Source organism: Lissotriton helveticus, chromosome 1_2 (assembly GCF_964261635.1).
Source record: "Lissotriton helveticus chromosome 1_2, aLisHel1.1, whole genome shotgun sequence".
NCBI classification, from domain to species: domain Eukaryota; kingdom Metazoa; phylum Chordata; class Amphibia; order Caudata; family Salamandridae; genus Lissotriton; species Lissotriton helveticus.
This window is the reverse complement of record NC_136058.1, coordinates 225199864-225214465: the sequence shown is the minus strand read 5'-3', so window position 1 is coordinate 225214465 and position 14602 is coordinate 225199864.

Below are 14602 nucleotides of genomic sequence, written 5' to 3'. Positions count from 1 at the left end.
AATTATTCTCTTGTGGACAGATGATAGTTCTCATTCGCCATGTATGGTGAATCTGTACCCTAACTAATAGGGGAACAATCGCTACAAGTGTTTGGACTCCATTTGGAGAATCCGTGCTTCTCACATGGACAACTGTATGTGGCCAGCTCATGCGTCTGAAAACCTTCTGATTTATTCGTGTACACACCAGACGGAAAAACCAAAAATATCGTGTATCCACAAGCACTCGAATAAATAAATAGAATTAAAACGACACTTTGAAATGTTTTCCATATTAAAATGAATAAGCTTCAATAAAAATTACACAATGTAAAATGAATGTTACTATAACAAGTTTCCTTGAATTTCCTTTCTTCTGAGATCGCAGCAACGCGCGACGGGTAAGCTAGTATACCTATATATTAAACAGGTAAACCTACACACTCTATTCAATTGTTTTTTTTTATCATTTGGATTTTTATACCATTTATCTTACCAATCCAAGACAGCAATATCTAAAGTCCTAAAGGATCAAGGGAATTAGAGAGAAATAGATAGCAATATTAACATTTAGCATTTCATAAATAACCACAAACTTGGAGAGGTTTTAAAATCTTTATCTAAGTAAATCTTTGAAAGACTTATAAAACATGAAACTCAAATTAATGTCTTAATATGTTTCAGACTAATGCAGATTTAAAAACAAACATTTGCAATAACTTGGAGTAAAATTGTCATTAAACACTTGAACAGAGGGTGGGTAAGAGAAAAAGGAAAACAGTACAATGACAAACCCACACTTACCAGTCACCTATTCCGGTATGATGACCAATCCTGGTCATAGGCTGAGACAAAGAAATTAGATCCCAAAGTACAGGTGTCAGCAGAAAAGAACAGGTGCAAGCCAGAATCAGAACCAGGACAGGATACGGACCAATTTTGGATCAGGACAGGACCACCACAGGTTAAGACTCGCACTAGAGTTAAAGTTCAAAACGCCAGCGTTAAAAACCCTCTCTGCAGCTAACAGTCGAACCCCGATTGAGTCATCGATCTCCTTCCCAATATCCCCGATTGGATTATCGAATCTTCTGACAGAGTGCTCCGCCAGCAACTCTGCTCTCGATCACCTATTGAGTGCGTTGAGTCAGTGACAGGTCAGCTATTCGGACAAGTCGGACAACCTAGCCTACCCTAGTTATACTATTTTTCAGGTCAGTGTAACACCCCCAAATGTTGCAAAAGTGAAAATCCCACAAATTTTATTGGACAAGAACGAGGAATAGCCATCACACCATATTTTTCTAGAGGCAATTTGTCCTTCATGTATTCATGACATCCCCTCCCTTAACTTTATCAACCCATGTTCTTTTTATTCCTCCCGGTAATGAAATGTATCAAATGTTTTATTTTAATAAACAATTTTATCAATTCAGCTACCTCTGTCAAGGCAAGAAGTTCATTCTTCTCCGCCTTCCATGTCCGTCTTGGCCATGATTCAAGGCTACAGCTTCTGTAACTTTAGGACTTGTCGCGCAGTCGCAGTTTCTCCTAAGATGGAGTTCATAAAGCATTTTAGGCCCATTCAGTTTATCATGTAAAATAAGAAACAAACAGTTTTAGAGGCACAGAATAAATGAATACACTGTATACCACTTCTTTCTACTCCCAATATTTTATTTTATACTATTGCGTTAGAGATTATGCGAAACAGACAGCTTGGCAAGGCAGCGGTGCAAGCTTCTTGCACTTTAGGTCAAATAACGGCCATTTTAGTTTTATTGCACAGAAGCAGAAGTTTTCCCTCCAAGCATATCACGTGGGCATGACAGACGCGTGCACAGTATAAAATCCCGCATAGCAGCAGACATTTAAGTACAAAAGGATTATTGTTGATAAAAGCACATTGACAAGCTTCCCTTAGATATCTAATATGTTGTGTAATGCAATATTAATAAGACAAAACATGTTAATTAGTACATTAATGTTATTACGAGAAGGTTGAGTACGAGCACGTCACTTTAAGTGTGAAACCTTGCTCCATCAATCCCCTCTTTGATGATATTTTATATCATCATTAATTAATGAAAAAGATGCCAACTTTTACACATCACCCATCTCAATTTCTTCAAACTTTCTGTTAATATTCTTTTCATTCTTTATTGCAGGTCTTTCACCTCTTTGTATAAATGTCTATTATATTCTTCTAATTTTATTTCATTGATATTTCTTTTCATTCCCTTTTTATTTTTTGCATATGTCTTCTTATGTTTACGACATTTGCAACAAATTATTATTCCTAAAATCATTAGGGCTATTCCCACCATTGGCATCAGTATTTTACCTACAAAACTTTTCCCTATGTTAGAAAACTAACTACCTATGGAGAAGAGACCATCCGTTAATCTCTTCCATACACTATCAACCTTCAGTGGTTTAATTTATTTTTCTAAATATGTGATATTCCTTACATACCTTTTCAGTTCTACACTTTTGTCAGGTATGTAAGTGCAACAATGTTGCCCCCTTATCATTCTGCAGACTCCGCCCTCTTTTGCTAATAATGGATCAAGAGCAAGTCGATTTTGTAAAACCATTGATCTTACTGCAACTAATTCAGTATTGATCATCAAAAATCCTCCAGCAGTGTCAGTTGATAAACGATCCACTACTGTTGACAATTTGCAAATTCTTTCAGTATTTAAAATCACTCCCACTGAAGGTATCAATGCACTAAATATGTCACCTACAATTTCTGCTATACTAGCTCTTTTACTGCGTATTAGTTCATTAGTATCTTCATTGCTTCCAGTGATTCTATTTATGTGGTATACCTTTGAGAATACTATTCCAAAATAGCAACTCCCATACCAATGATCAGGCAATTTGTAATATGCTTTGTTCCCACAAATATAATAAATTCCAGTAAATACGGAGGAGCTATGCTGGCAAACAAGATAGCTGCTTAGGCTCCCGGCTCCGCCGACCTCCGTATCTTGCCAGATGATCCTGTCCATCATCCTGTTTTTACGCCCCACCTCCGTGTAGATGAACTGTTCCGCACTTCGATGGTGTAATCCTGAAATTTTGATTGGCCTGTTTGACGGAGTTGCGTCGAGTCTAAGTTAATAATAATAATAATAATAAACCATTTGTAAAGCGCCTGGCTACACAGAGAACAGTGTTTCCCCGCGTTAACTGCTGCTAGATTTCAGGAGGCAGATGTTAAAAAAGCCAGAGAAGGAGGAAAACAGAAAGATTAAGTAATAGGGAACAGAAACGTTTTAAGTTTCCCACGGAATCTGGTTTCAGAGGGTTCCATACGGAGGTCGAGCGGAAGTTCATTCCAATGTTTGGAAACCAGATACCTAAAAGAGCAGCCACCCATCCTGGCTCTGGTGATACGGGGAAGTTTAAACAGCATAGCGCCGGACGATCTCAAATTCCGGATAGGGCGATGTACAGTGAGAAGATTCTTCAAGTAGCCTGTGCCTTTGCCCTGGGCAATACGGTGCGCAAAACAAAGGGCTTTAAACTTAATCTGTTCCCTGACTGGGAGCCAGTGAAGCTTAGCCAGAGCGGTCTTCCCAGAAGCTCTGCGAGGAAGCCCGGGCACAAGGCGTGCGGCGGCGTTCTGAACGCACTGAAGTTGGTGAAGGCCTTTCTTACTCAGGCCTACAAGCAGAGCATTCCCATAGTCAAGGTGGGGGGTCACCAAGGCGTGGACAATAGTCTTTCTGGCTCCAATAGGGAGGAGATCTAAAACCTTCCGAAGAACCTTCAGTATGCTGAAGCACCTACCAGTCACCTTGCTAACGTGGGACTTATAAGAAAGGTCAGAGTCAAGCATGACGCCGAGATTTCTTACCGACTCCACAGGAAGGGGAGGGCTGCCCAATTCAGTGGGCCACCACATGTGAGACCATGCTGATGCTGCTTTTCCAACCACCAGCAGTTCTGTTTTTTCGCCATTTAGGCGCAGGCAATTGTTGATCATCCACGATGCCACTGATGACAAACAGTTGGAAAAGTTCGTGGCATCTTCTCTGTGGTCGGGCGTAAGCTTGAACATCAGTTGGGTATCGTCAGCATAGCTAACAATGCCCACCCCAAATGCCTCCACTACGTGAGCCAGGGGTTCCATGTAGATATTAAACAAAGTAGGGCTCAAACTCGAGTCCTGGGGAACCCCATGGCTCACCTTCCTGAGGGAAGATTTGAAAGGTGGGCAATGCATCTGAAAGCTTCTATTGGCCAGGAAGGATCGTATCCAGGCATGTGCTGGTCCTACCACCCCCATATCAGAAAGACGAGACAGCAGCGTTGTGTGCAGCACGGTGTCAAAAGCTGCACTGAGATGTAATAAAACCAACTCTGCTGTCTCTCCTTCATCCACTATCTGTCTAAGGCACTCAGTGGAGTAGAGAACGGCTGACTCAGTGGAGTAGCCGGATCAAAATCCCGATTGTGAGGGATGGAGGAGGGCTTCCTCCTCAAGATATTCCATGAGCTGCCCATTAACCACCTTTTCTACGATTTTTGAACAGAAGGGAAGAAGGGAAATAGGGCGCAGATTTTGAAGTTGATAGATATGGATATTGGGTTTCTTTTTTAAAGGAATAACCTGGGCTGTTTTCCACGAATCAAGTACGCAGCATTTTTGGAAAGACAGTGTCACAATTTGACTAATATAGTCGATCATCGTGCTCTCCATGACTCCTTTACAGCGTGCAGGTGGACACGCGTCGCAGGGAGAGCCGGATTGTATGCTATTGACGACGCATAATAGTTCCTGTCTTTCAGGTGTTTTGAAGCATGTGAGATGAGATTTCCCTTTGGAGCTATCTCTAACATCCACATGGTTACATGAGAGATCAACGCCATTTGTAAAGGTGGCATGGATTTTATCAACCTTGTCTACAAAGAAGTCAGCTATAGAATCACATATCTCATTAGAGTAGGTATCTTGAGCTTCAAGTCTAGATGGAACCGTAAGCTCTTTATAGATGATAAAGAGTTCTCTAGTGGGATTGTCCGCTAGCTCAATTCTGCTCTTAAGATAGATACTTTTCTCTAATCTCACTAGTTTCTGATATTTTTTTAATTCCGTTCTGTAACGTACTTTGTGTTCTGGAACATAGTTTTTCCTCCAACTTCGTTCCATGGTTTTACATTTGGCTTTGGCTAATTTGAGTTTTTCCGAGAACCAGGGAGCAGTTTTAGATTGGGATGTTTTAGTGTCCAGGGCGCTACCGCGTCCAATACATTGGACACCCAGTTCTCATAGCTGCTCCATGCCTCCTGTAAAGTATTGCTTAGGGGCGGGGGATGTTCTAATAGGGCATTTTCAAACGTTTCTCGCTTGAGTTTTTTCCATTCTCTACGCTTCTGAGGTAGTGGTTTCCTGAATCTAGTTACTGTAACCACCCTTTCTATTTCGAACGGAATAATGCTATGATCCGACCAGATCGTTCGGACCGGAAAGGAGACCTTAATACCCTCCCAATTAGCAAAAATAGGGTCCAAGAGATGGCCCAGCTGGTGCGTGGGGGCTGTAGATTGCAGATTAAGCCCCAAAGATTTTAATGCTGCAGCCACAGCTTGTGCCTCTCTACACTCCATGTCATCGAAGTGGAGGTTTAAATCACCCAAGATGAGAAATCTTTTATATCTGAGCGCCAGTTGAGTTATCAATTCCAGAAGCTGGTCCCCAAATTGTGCTGCACCACCCGGCGGGCGGTATATCAACAACCCGTTAACAACGTTTTTGGGTCCAACTATTATAGTGAAGGGGCCACTCTCACAATTAGGTAGTGTGGCTTTCAGTAGAGTGCATTCTAAGTCTGATTTATAGATGAGGGCTAACCCCCCCCTCGCTGCTTTTGTCTGTCTAACCTAAGTAGGCCGTAACCAGGAGGAATGGCTTCGAGAGCTTCCGGAGACGATGCTTCGTCCATCCACGTCTCAGTGAGAAACAGCGCATCCGGGCCACTCTTTGTCAATAAATCATATATCTCAATTTTATGTTTTTTCATGGATCTGCAATTCAATAGTAGCATGTTTAGCTTAGCTTTTTCCTGCTCGCCCCTCTTCAGAATTTGGAAAGTCTGGTCACAAGTCTCACAAGAAGGAGGTAGTGAGTCAGCCTGTAAAGTATGGTGACAGCTGTTTACCGGACTAGGACATAAGGATAGTAGATCCTGTTTAGTGTAGTGTAGCCGGTCCCTGTACATACCCATCGTGCCAAGAGGCTTGGAAGGACCAGGGGGTCCTGCCCCGCGCCCCGGTCGATCGCGGACGGCCGCAGACGGGCAGGACTCTGGCTTGACTCCGGCGCGAATACGGCGCACCCGCTGTACGCTTCCGCTGCGCGGAGTCATAGCCGTATGTTTTTATAGCGGCGACTCGAGCGCCAGGAGAGGAGATCCCTATCCAAAATGGCCGCCGCTAAATACTCAGCCCGGGCCCCAAGGGATGACGGCCCTGCAATCGGCCGGTCGCTGCAGGGAAAGGCAAGTGGATCTGCCAGCACTAAACTAAGTGCATTAAGAAATATTAAAAAAATTAGTTGGGTTCCTTCACCACTAGTTTGTGGCCTAGTCCGGCGGGGAAGCCGGGGCCTCGAGTATTTGTATAGCCGGGTTGCAGTTCAACAACATCGGCCGAGTGATTCAAGCAGGGTCCGGTCAGTCGAAGTGGAGGTTTCTTTTTTGCCCGGATTTGTCGGCGATCGTTTGACTATTTAACATCGAAGGAGGAGTGACTTGGCACGATATCGACACTGGGTGAGGGTCCCCATCCCGCGGACCCGGTTTTGGCCCCTGCCGGGGCGCGGGGGTCGGGGCCTTTGCCTGCGGTGTCGACGGGCGGATTATTGCCACATATAACGAACAGTCACCATCCGACGCCACCCGTTCGTGATCCTGTTTGTTACCCCGGAGATACCAGATTCACCGGGGAAGGTGATTTTGATTGGTACCGGGCGAGAGATAATGGACCGAACAGAGCATGAGCCATCGCTGATGTCAGTATTGGCAGCAATCGGGGCATTTCATTCGTATATGGATGCCCTGATACACGCAATGAATACGGGCCTATCTGAGATGGTGTTTGTGGAACCGGACCCTGCTCCACTGCAGGAACTGCAACCGGCTGCGATTCAAGCAACGGCCATTTTGATTCTGTGCGAGTACCCCGTGAGGAAACAAGTGTCGAAACCCTTGGTTGGTGCTCTGGAGAACTGTATTCCCGAGGTTATGAGCGTATCGTTAAGCCTTCCATCATTGCTGACTTTGGATGTATCGATTGACGTTCCCCTCCCGGAGACTTTTGTTGTTGACGGTTCTTCCACTTTGTTTTCATCCTTTACCTCCTTGGTGACGGTACGATTGTGGGAAAAACTACATTGGGACTGTCCATCCAGGAGGGAGCTTCTTTGTGCGGCTGAAGTTCTCGTGGACTCACAGACTACGAGTAGTAACAGACTGATTTTTGTTAGATACCTTTACCTCTTTGATTCTCTTGTTGGCATATTAGTCTTGTTGGGAGGGGTTCGCGTGATGGTTTGGAAGGGTCAAGGCTGAGATCGATTGACCGGGGTGGTTGGTTTGGCTCAAATGGGTGTTCGATCTGCAACTGTTGGACTTACTGGAGGCTGGGCGGTGTATTACGGCTCCCCCTAATTTTCTTCTACTATGGTCGCTGATACACTTGTATTCTTACTATAGGGGGTGCCTGTCTCTGGCAGGGGGGAAGGGGGCTGGGAGCCCATACGGATATGCCCTTTCCCATTTTTTCTCTTTTCCATCTTCGGAACTTAGTTAGTTGGGGCGACATGCACGCTGCTAGTTGGGGTTAGGCGACAGCCATATGCAGGAGTGCAGGGTGGGGGGATGGGTTTATTATTTTCTTTGTGTTTCTTTCTCTTAGTTTCTCTTTCCTTAGTCTTTCTTGGTCTTTCCCTTTTTAGTATAGTTGGTGACATATCCTGCTTTCTTTTAAATTCCAATGTCCGGTGGCCACGCTTCTTCTATTATCCTGATTATACGGTGTAGGTGGGACTAGATGGCTTGTGCTTAAACTGTTTCTCGATTGTATTGTCGTAATATCTGTTTTGGAATTATCAATGCAGGTGCATCAGGGATTCTTCTGTTGCTCCAAGTCACTCCTGTCAAAGTATCTGTCCAATCTGTTTTTGTTTATGAATGTATGGCGCCGGATGTGTCTATTTCTTTTTCTTGGTTTTAAAATAATAAAAATATTTTTTTTAAAAATCCAGGAAATACCGGTTCAGTTCCATCTTTGAAACCCCAACCCCCAATTACTTTATAATTGTGTTCGCATTCACTAGAACCAATGAATATATTGTTATATTTAACTTGTTTTCTCCCTGTTGATACAGAGTTTCCCTTTCTTTTCAAAGTCCAGTAACATAGCAGCATGAGTCTTGCCATTCAAGGTGTATTCTTTATTTTCTGCCCATTTAGGAATTTCTTGTTTCTTTTCTGTAGCTTTTCTTTGGAAATCCTCTCTCCTTTTCTAAACTAAATTCAAAAATATTTTCTCTTCTTCATGTAAAATGCATGTTAAATTATTCTTGTGTGCCTCAGCTATATCTATTATGCCTATTGTTAGAAAATATTCTCCCATATAACGAGCTCTGTCACCTTTACTATGTACAGGATTCAGGTTACTATTAATACGAAGTTCAGAAAAAAATCACATCTAAATTAGAATAATAATGTTGTAAGGGTCCTTTCTTGTAAATTAAACTAGCTAAAATACTACATGAAATACCATATGTCAGGGGCAAATGGTGATAAGTAACGCCTTGTGCTACAGACAATGGTAGCTTCATACACACATAGCAATTGCTTATTTCCATTGCCTCTGCATAATGTTCTAATAAATTTGCAAATACATTCAAATGTGTTCTATTTCAAACTTTATCGTAATGCAATCCTTCCTCATCTGATGCTTCAACCTCTATTCTTTGCTGCCTATCATTGTCTATATTTCCATGTGTGTCTAATTTTTCAGGTGCATCTACCTTCTCATGAACGTTAGTATCATTCTTTTCACTTTTACTCATTAGATAAGGAATAGCTACTGTCAGTCCTAACTATACTATAAGTATTATTACTACACTACATGTGCATATTCTACAGCATGTTTTTAGGCAATTTCTTTTCGGTTTACTTTTAACAGTATTATCAGCCATTTTTCAGTTAAGGAGACTTAACCCCTCTTTCATTAATTAGTTCATCATCTTCTTCCTCACTCAATTCTAGTTTTTCAAGTTCTTCAAGAATGACATAAGTCCATTCAGGACCTCTGAACTTATTATTCAGTCTTTTCAAACGCGGGCTTCTTCTTTATGGTTGTTCTGTGGAAATCCCAGTTTGACTTGATATTTTTTGTTTACTTGCTCTGGTCATTTATTGATTTGAGACAAAATTTCAGTTTCTTGACAAAACCAAGCTGATTATCTCCTTTTCTAAGTCTTTTAGCTGGCACTATGCTCTGTTTTTCTTTGATTGCTCTTTTGTTCTCACTCAGTTGTGGCACAATTTGTATATCTTTGTCGTTTGTATTCCTCTTTATCTTACTTGGTTGAGGTCTTTCTTCTGTTTCTTCTGCCTGGATACTAATCTGGCCTTGTTCAGGTATGTGCTGCGATTTACTTTGATTTGATTTGTTTTCTTCTTCCTGAACACATTTGTCTACATCTATCTGGTCCTGCTCAGGTATCTTGATCTCTTGCTTTACTTCTTCCTGAACTTTCGCCCTTTTACCTATCTGTCCCTTCTCAGACTCTGGAACTGTGACAGGTATCTGTAATGTCTCAGTATATTGATCTTTCCTTATCTGTTCCTCCTCAGAATTACTTTTGACTTTGATTTTTGTAATTTGAGTACGTTCTTCTATTCCTGACTCATCCTCACTATCACTCTGTCTATCTAAGTAGGTTTGGCTTCTGGTTCTCACAACATTTACAGGAATGTCAATTACTGGAATTCATTCATCCTGACTAGTGCTCGGTTGTTCATCATCAACTACTTCGGAATCACTTTCTCGAGACCCCTCAGCTGCACAACCTTCAGCTTCAGTTTCATCAGGTTCAGCCACTCTTTTTGTATGGCTCGCATGGATCCAATTCGGAACTCCTTTACACTTTACTGCTGTAGTGGTAACCAATATCACTTGTGTTGGTTTTCCCCACCTCAGAGCTAGACAAGATTCTCGTTTATGTTCTTTTATTACAACCCAGTCACCTGGAATCAGATCGTGTGCTGGAGTTGTTTGCCTGGTGACGGCGTCTTCTCCAACCTAGTGAGAGATAGAACGCACTTGGTCAGCCAGTTCTTTGCAGTACTCTAGTACTAAGTCATCAGATATATTTATCAACTTATGTCCTGGCACCCATGTCTGCCTCATTGCTCTTCCCATGAGTATTTCATGAGGACTCAAGCCTGTTTTTCTGTCTGGAATGCTTCTAAGTCCCACCAGAACAAGAGATATAGCATCTGGCCACTCTAATCAAGTTGATTCATACATGTTTCCCAATCTTGACTTGATTGTGCCATTCAGTTGTTCTACCACTCCAGAAGCCTCTGGTCGGTATGCACAGTGCAGCTTTTACTCAATTTTAAATGCTTTACAAATTAGACCAAATATTTCATTATTGAAATGTCTCCTTCGGTCTGACTCAATCGTTACTGGAAAACCGAAACGTAGTATGAGCTCTCTAAGTAGTAGTTTTGCTACTGTGATGCGATCATTCCTACATGTAGGGTAAGCTTCCACCCATTTTGAAAATAGGCAGACAATGACAAAAATGCATTTCATTCCTCTGCAAGGGGGTAACTGAATAAAAATCAATCTGAAGTCGAATAAAAGGACCTTCTGCCTTTCCAATCTTTCTTGACAACACTACAGTTCCTTTCACGGGATTCATTTGTTGGCACACCAAAAACCTATGACAAAGACTCTCTGCAACGTTCCTGAACCTTGCATTGAACCAAGTTTGTCTAATTAATCTAATCATAGCTTCTCATCCTAGATGAGACTCACCATGATACATCCTAGCCATAGTAGCAAGCATACAATTTGGCAACACAGACCTCACATCAAGGTAAACAATGCCACCATCTCCAGCCCTTCTCTGGCATCCTATTTTTGCCCATTCTTCCTTTTCTTCCTGGTCTGCATCATTTTGCAAATCTTTCACTTCTTACCACGTTTTCACTCTCTCAAGCAACATAAGTTGGCAGCTGTTTCTTTTTGGTTCAATTTTCGCGTTTATTGCCATTTTATTTTTTGCACAATATTGAGTTAGTTTGTCAGCATATCGATTACCCGCTCTCATTTTCTCATTTTCAGATTGGTGAGCAACACATTTTACCACAGCTACAGTTTCTGGTAATTGGATTGCTTTTAGCAAATCTTTCACAAATTTTCCATTTTTAATAGGAGTACCTGATGAAGTCAGAAACTCTCTTTGCATCCAGAGTTGACCAAAATCATGCACAACTCCATAGAATATTGACTATCAGTAAAAATGGTTGCTTTCAGATTTTTTCCAAATTTGCAAGCATTTATCAATGCAATTAGTTCTGCCACCTGTGCAGATTTTACTCCTGGTAAATATGATGCTTCAATTGTACCCCATAGATTGCAAACTGCGTAAGCAGCACTGAAACCTCCTTCTTCATGTCGCATACATGAACCATCTACAAATAGCTCATGTTCTGAAATTATTAATGGCTCTTCTCTTATGTCTGGGTGTGGTTTAGTACATTATTCTGTAAGATCAATGCAATTATGTTCGATTTCATTCTTGACCTCTGCAAAGTGTGATTCAAGTAGTAATGTTGCTGGGTTCAGAATATTACACCTAGTAATTGTCACATTTTCTGCACCTACAAGAATCCGTTCATACTTAGTCAGCCGACTAGGTGTTAGGTACTGAGTTTTTGTCCTTGTCAATAAAATCACCACAGCATGTGGAACATACACCGTTACTGGATGTCCCATGATATTAGACTCACTTTGCTCAAGATTCGCACAAGTTGTTGCTACTGCTTTCAGACATCCTGGCAATGCTGCTGCCACTGGATCCAGACTAGAGGAAAAATATGCAACAGGGCGTCTCATCAGACCATGAATCTGAGTCAAAACCAAAAGTGCACAATTGTCTCGTGTATCGCAAAATAATGCAAAATCTTTTGTATAGTCAAGCATCCCTAACGCTGGAGCTGAACACAGACAATCTCCTAACTTTAAAAAAGATGACATGCTTTCATCATCCCATTCTACTAGGTTGTTTGCTCTTTTCCTTGTCATTTGTATTAATGGTTTTCCTAGGACTGCAAATCTCACAATCCATTGTCTGCAGTAACCTACAACTCCAAGAAACATTCTGATTTCTTTCTGTGTTTGAGGTAGATTCATTTTTTGAATTATTCTGATTCTACTACGGAAACACCCTCTACGCCGGAACCACAGCCAAGCTACAGAAAAGACTACAACGCATCCAGAACGCCTCCGCCCGACTCATCCTGGACATCCCTCGACGCAGCCACATCTCCGGCCACCTGAGGAACCTCCACTGGCTCCCCATCAAGAAGAGGATCACGTTCAGGCTCCTCACCCACGCACACAATTCTCTCCACAACCCGGGCCCCAAGTACCTCAACGACCGCCTGACCTTCCACACACCCACCCGCCAGCTACGGTCCGCTAGCCTCACCCTCGCCGCCATACCACGCATCCGAAGAGCCACCGCCGGAGGCAGATCCTTCTCCTACCTGGCGGCCAAGACATGGAACTCCCTCCCCATCCACCTTCGGCTGACCCAGGACCACCTCGCACTCAGGAGACAACTAAAGACCTGGCTGTTCGAGCAGTAGCAACCCCCTTCCCACAAGCGCCTTGAGACCCTTCCGGGTGAGTAGCGCGCTATACAAGTGTTATGATTGATTGATTGATTGACATCTCTCTCTATCTGGTGCCCCAGATATTTCACTGATGTGGTACAATACTGCAATTTCGCAGGTGATACTTTGTGTCCACCTTTACCTAAGTGATTCAGCAAAGCAATTGTATCAGTAACACAGTCTTTTAGATTCTTAGATGCCACTAGTAGGGCATCTATATACTGCACCAAAACTGACTGTCCGGGCAATATTAAAGATTCAAGACATTTTTTCAAGATCCTATTAAAGCTCATTGGACTTTCTGTATACCCCCGAGGGACGCGATTCCAAATGTAGATATGATCATCAAATTTGAACGAGAAAAGATGATTACTATCCGGGTGCAGTGGTATTGAGAAAAATCCATGGCAAAGGTCAATTATGGTGAACAAGCCTGCTACCCATGGTATTTGATACAAAATCACAGCAGGGTTTGGCACAACTGGACAACATGGGACAACAATTTTATTTATTTTGCGGAGGTCCTGTACGGCCCTGTATTTTTCTGCTTGGTTTCTTGATGCCAATTATGGGTGAATTACATGGACTGCCCATTATTTCCTGTAAAATTCCTGCTTCAACCAGACATTTTATTTCTAATGCAACTCCAGCTTTTATTTCAGGGCCCATTTTGTACTGTCGAATATTTGGATAAACTGCACCTTCTTTTACTGTCACTTTTACTGGGTCAATGTTTGCCATTAATCCTACATCTTTTCCTGTGAAATCCCATACTACAGCATTAACCATATTCTGTAATTATTTTGGCAAGTTTTTAACGGGAAACTCTGGTTTTTCAGTTGTTTCTTGTTTTGCTAACATGATTTTATAAATTCCATCTTCATCTGGGGTTTGAATTTCAACACCATTTGGTACAAAATATAGTGCAATTAATTTTGCATAGCAGGCCCCTACCTAACAGATTTACAGGACTAGATTCACATACGACAAATGAATGCATTTCTTTAAAATTGCCGTTTTTGACTTCCATTGGTTCTATAACTGGGGTACTAATTTGTTTCTTAGAAACGCCCACTACTTGGATCACTTCTCCTGAGAAGGGTAGGTTTGGAACGTCTGCTGTTCTCACAGTAGAACGGGTAGCGCCAGTATCCAACAGGAAAGTAACATCATTTCCTTCAACCTTTCCCTTAATGTATAGACCTGACTGATCTACCTGCAACGATGCGCCAAGTACGCACTCCTCGTCCTCCCCCTCAGGCACCATCAGAAACTGTCTTAATCAAAGTACGAATCACTTAAAAGAAATTGGGGTGTCACTGTGTCCCTTTTACCACTTCCTTCCCAGCTTGTGGTATCTACACTGTATGCTGCTTGACTCCAAGTGTTTGGCATCTGCGCTAATGGTAACTGATTTTGTATTACCTGTTTTTGCTGCTTTTTCGATATCTCATTCTGCGTCTGTGGATTCAAAATATTATTATTATTTAGCACAGCCTTACACTCGTTCTTCCAATGCCACAACTTGCCGCACCCATGACAAGGACATTTTTTCTTAGCCTCTTCTCGATTAAATTTAGCTCTAGGTTTATTACCATTTCCATCTCCTTGAGTGTGCATATTTTTCAATTGTTGTTCTTGTTGTTCTACTAATTTTACCTGTGCACACATTACTTTTTCTTCCA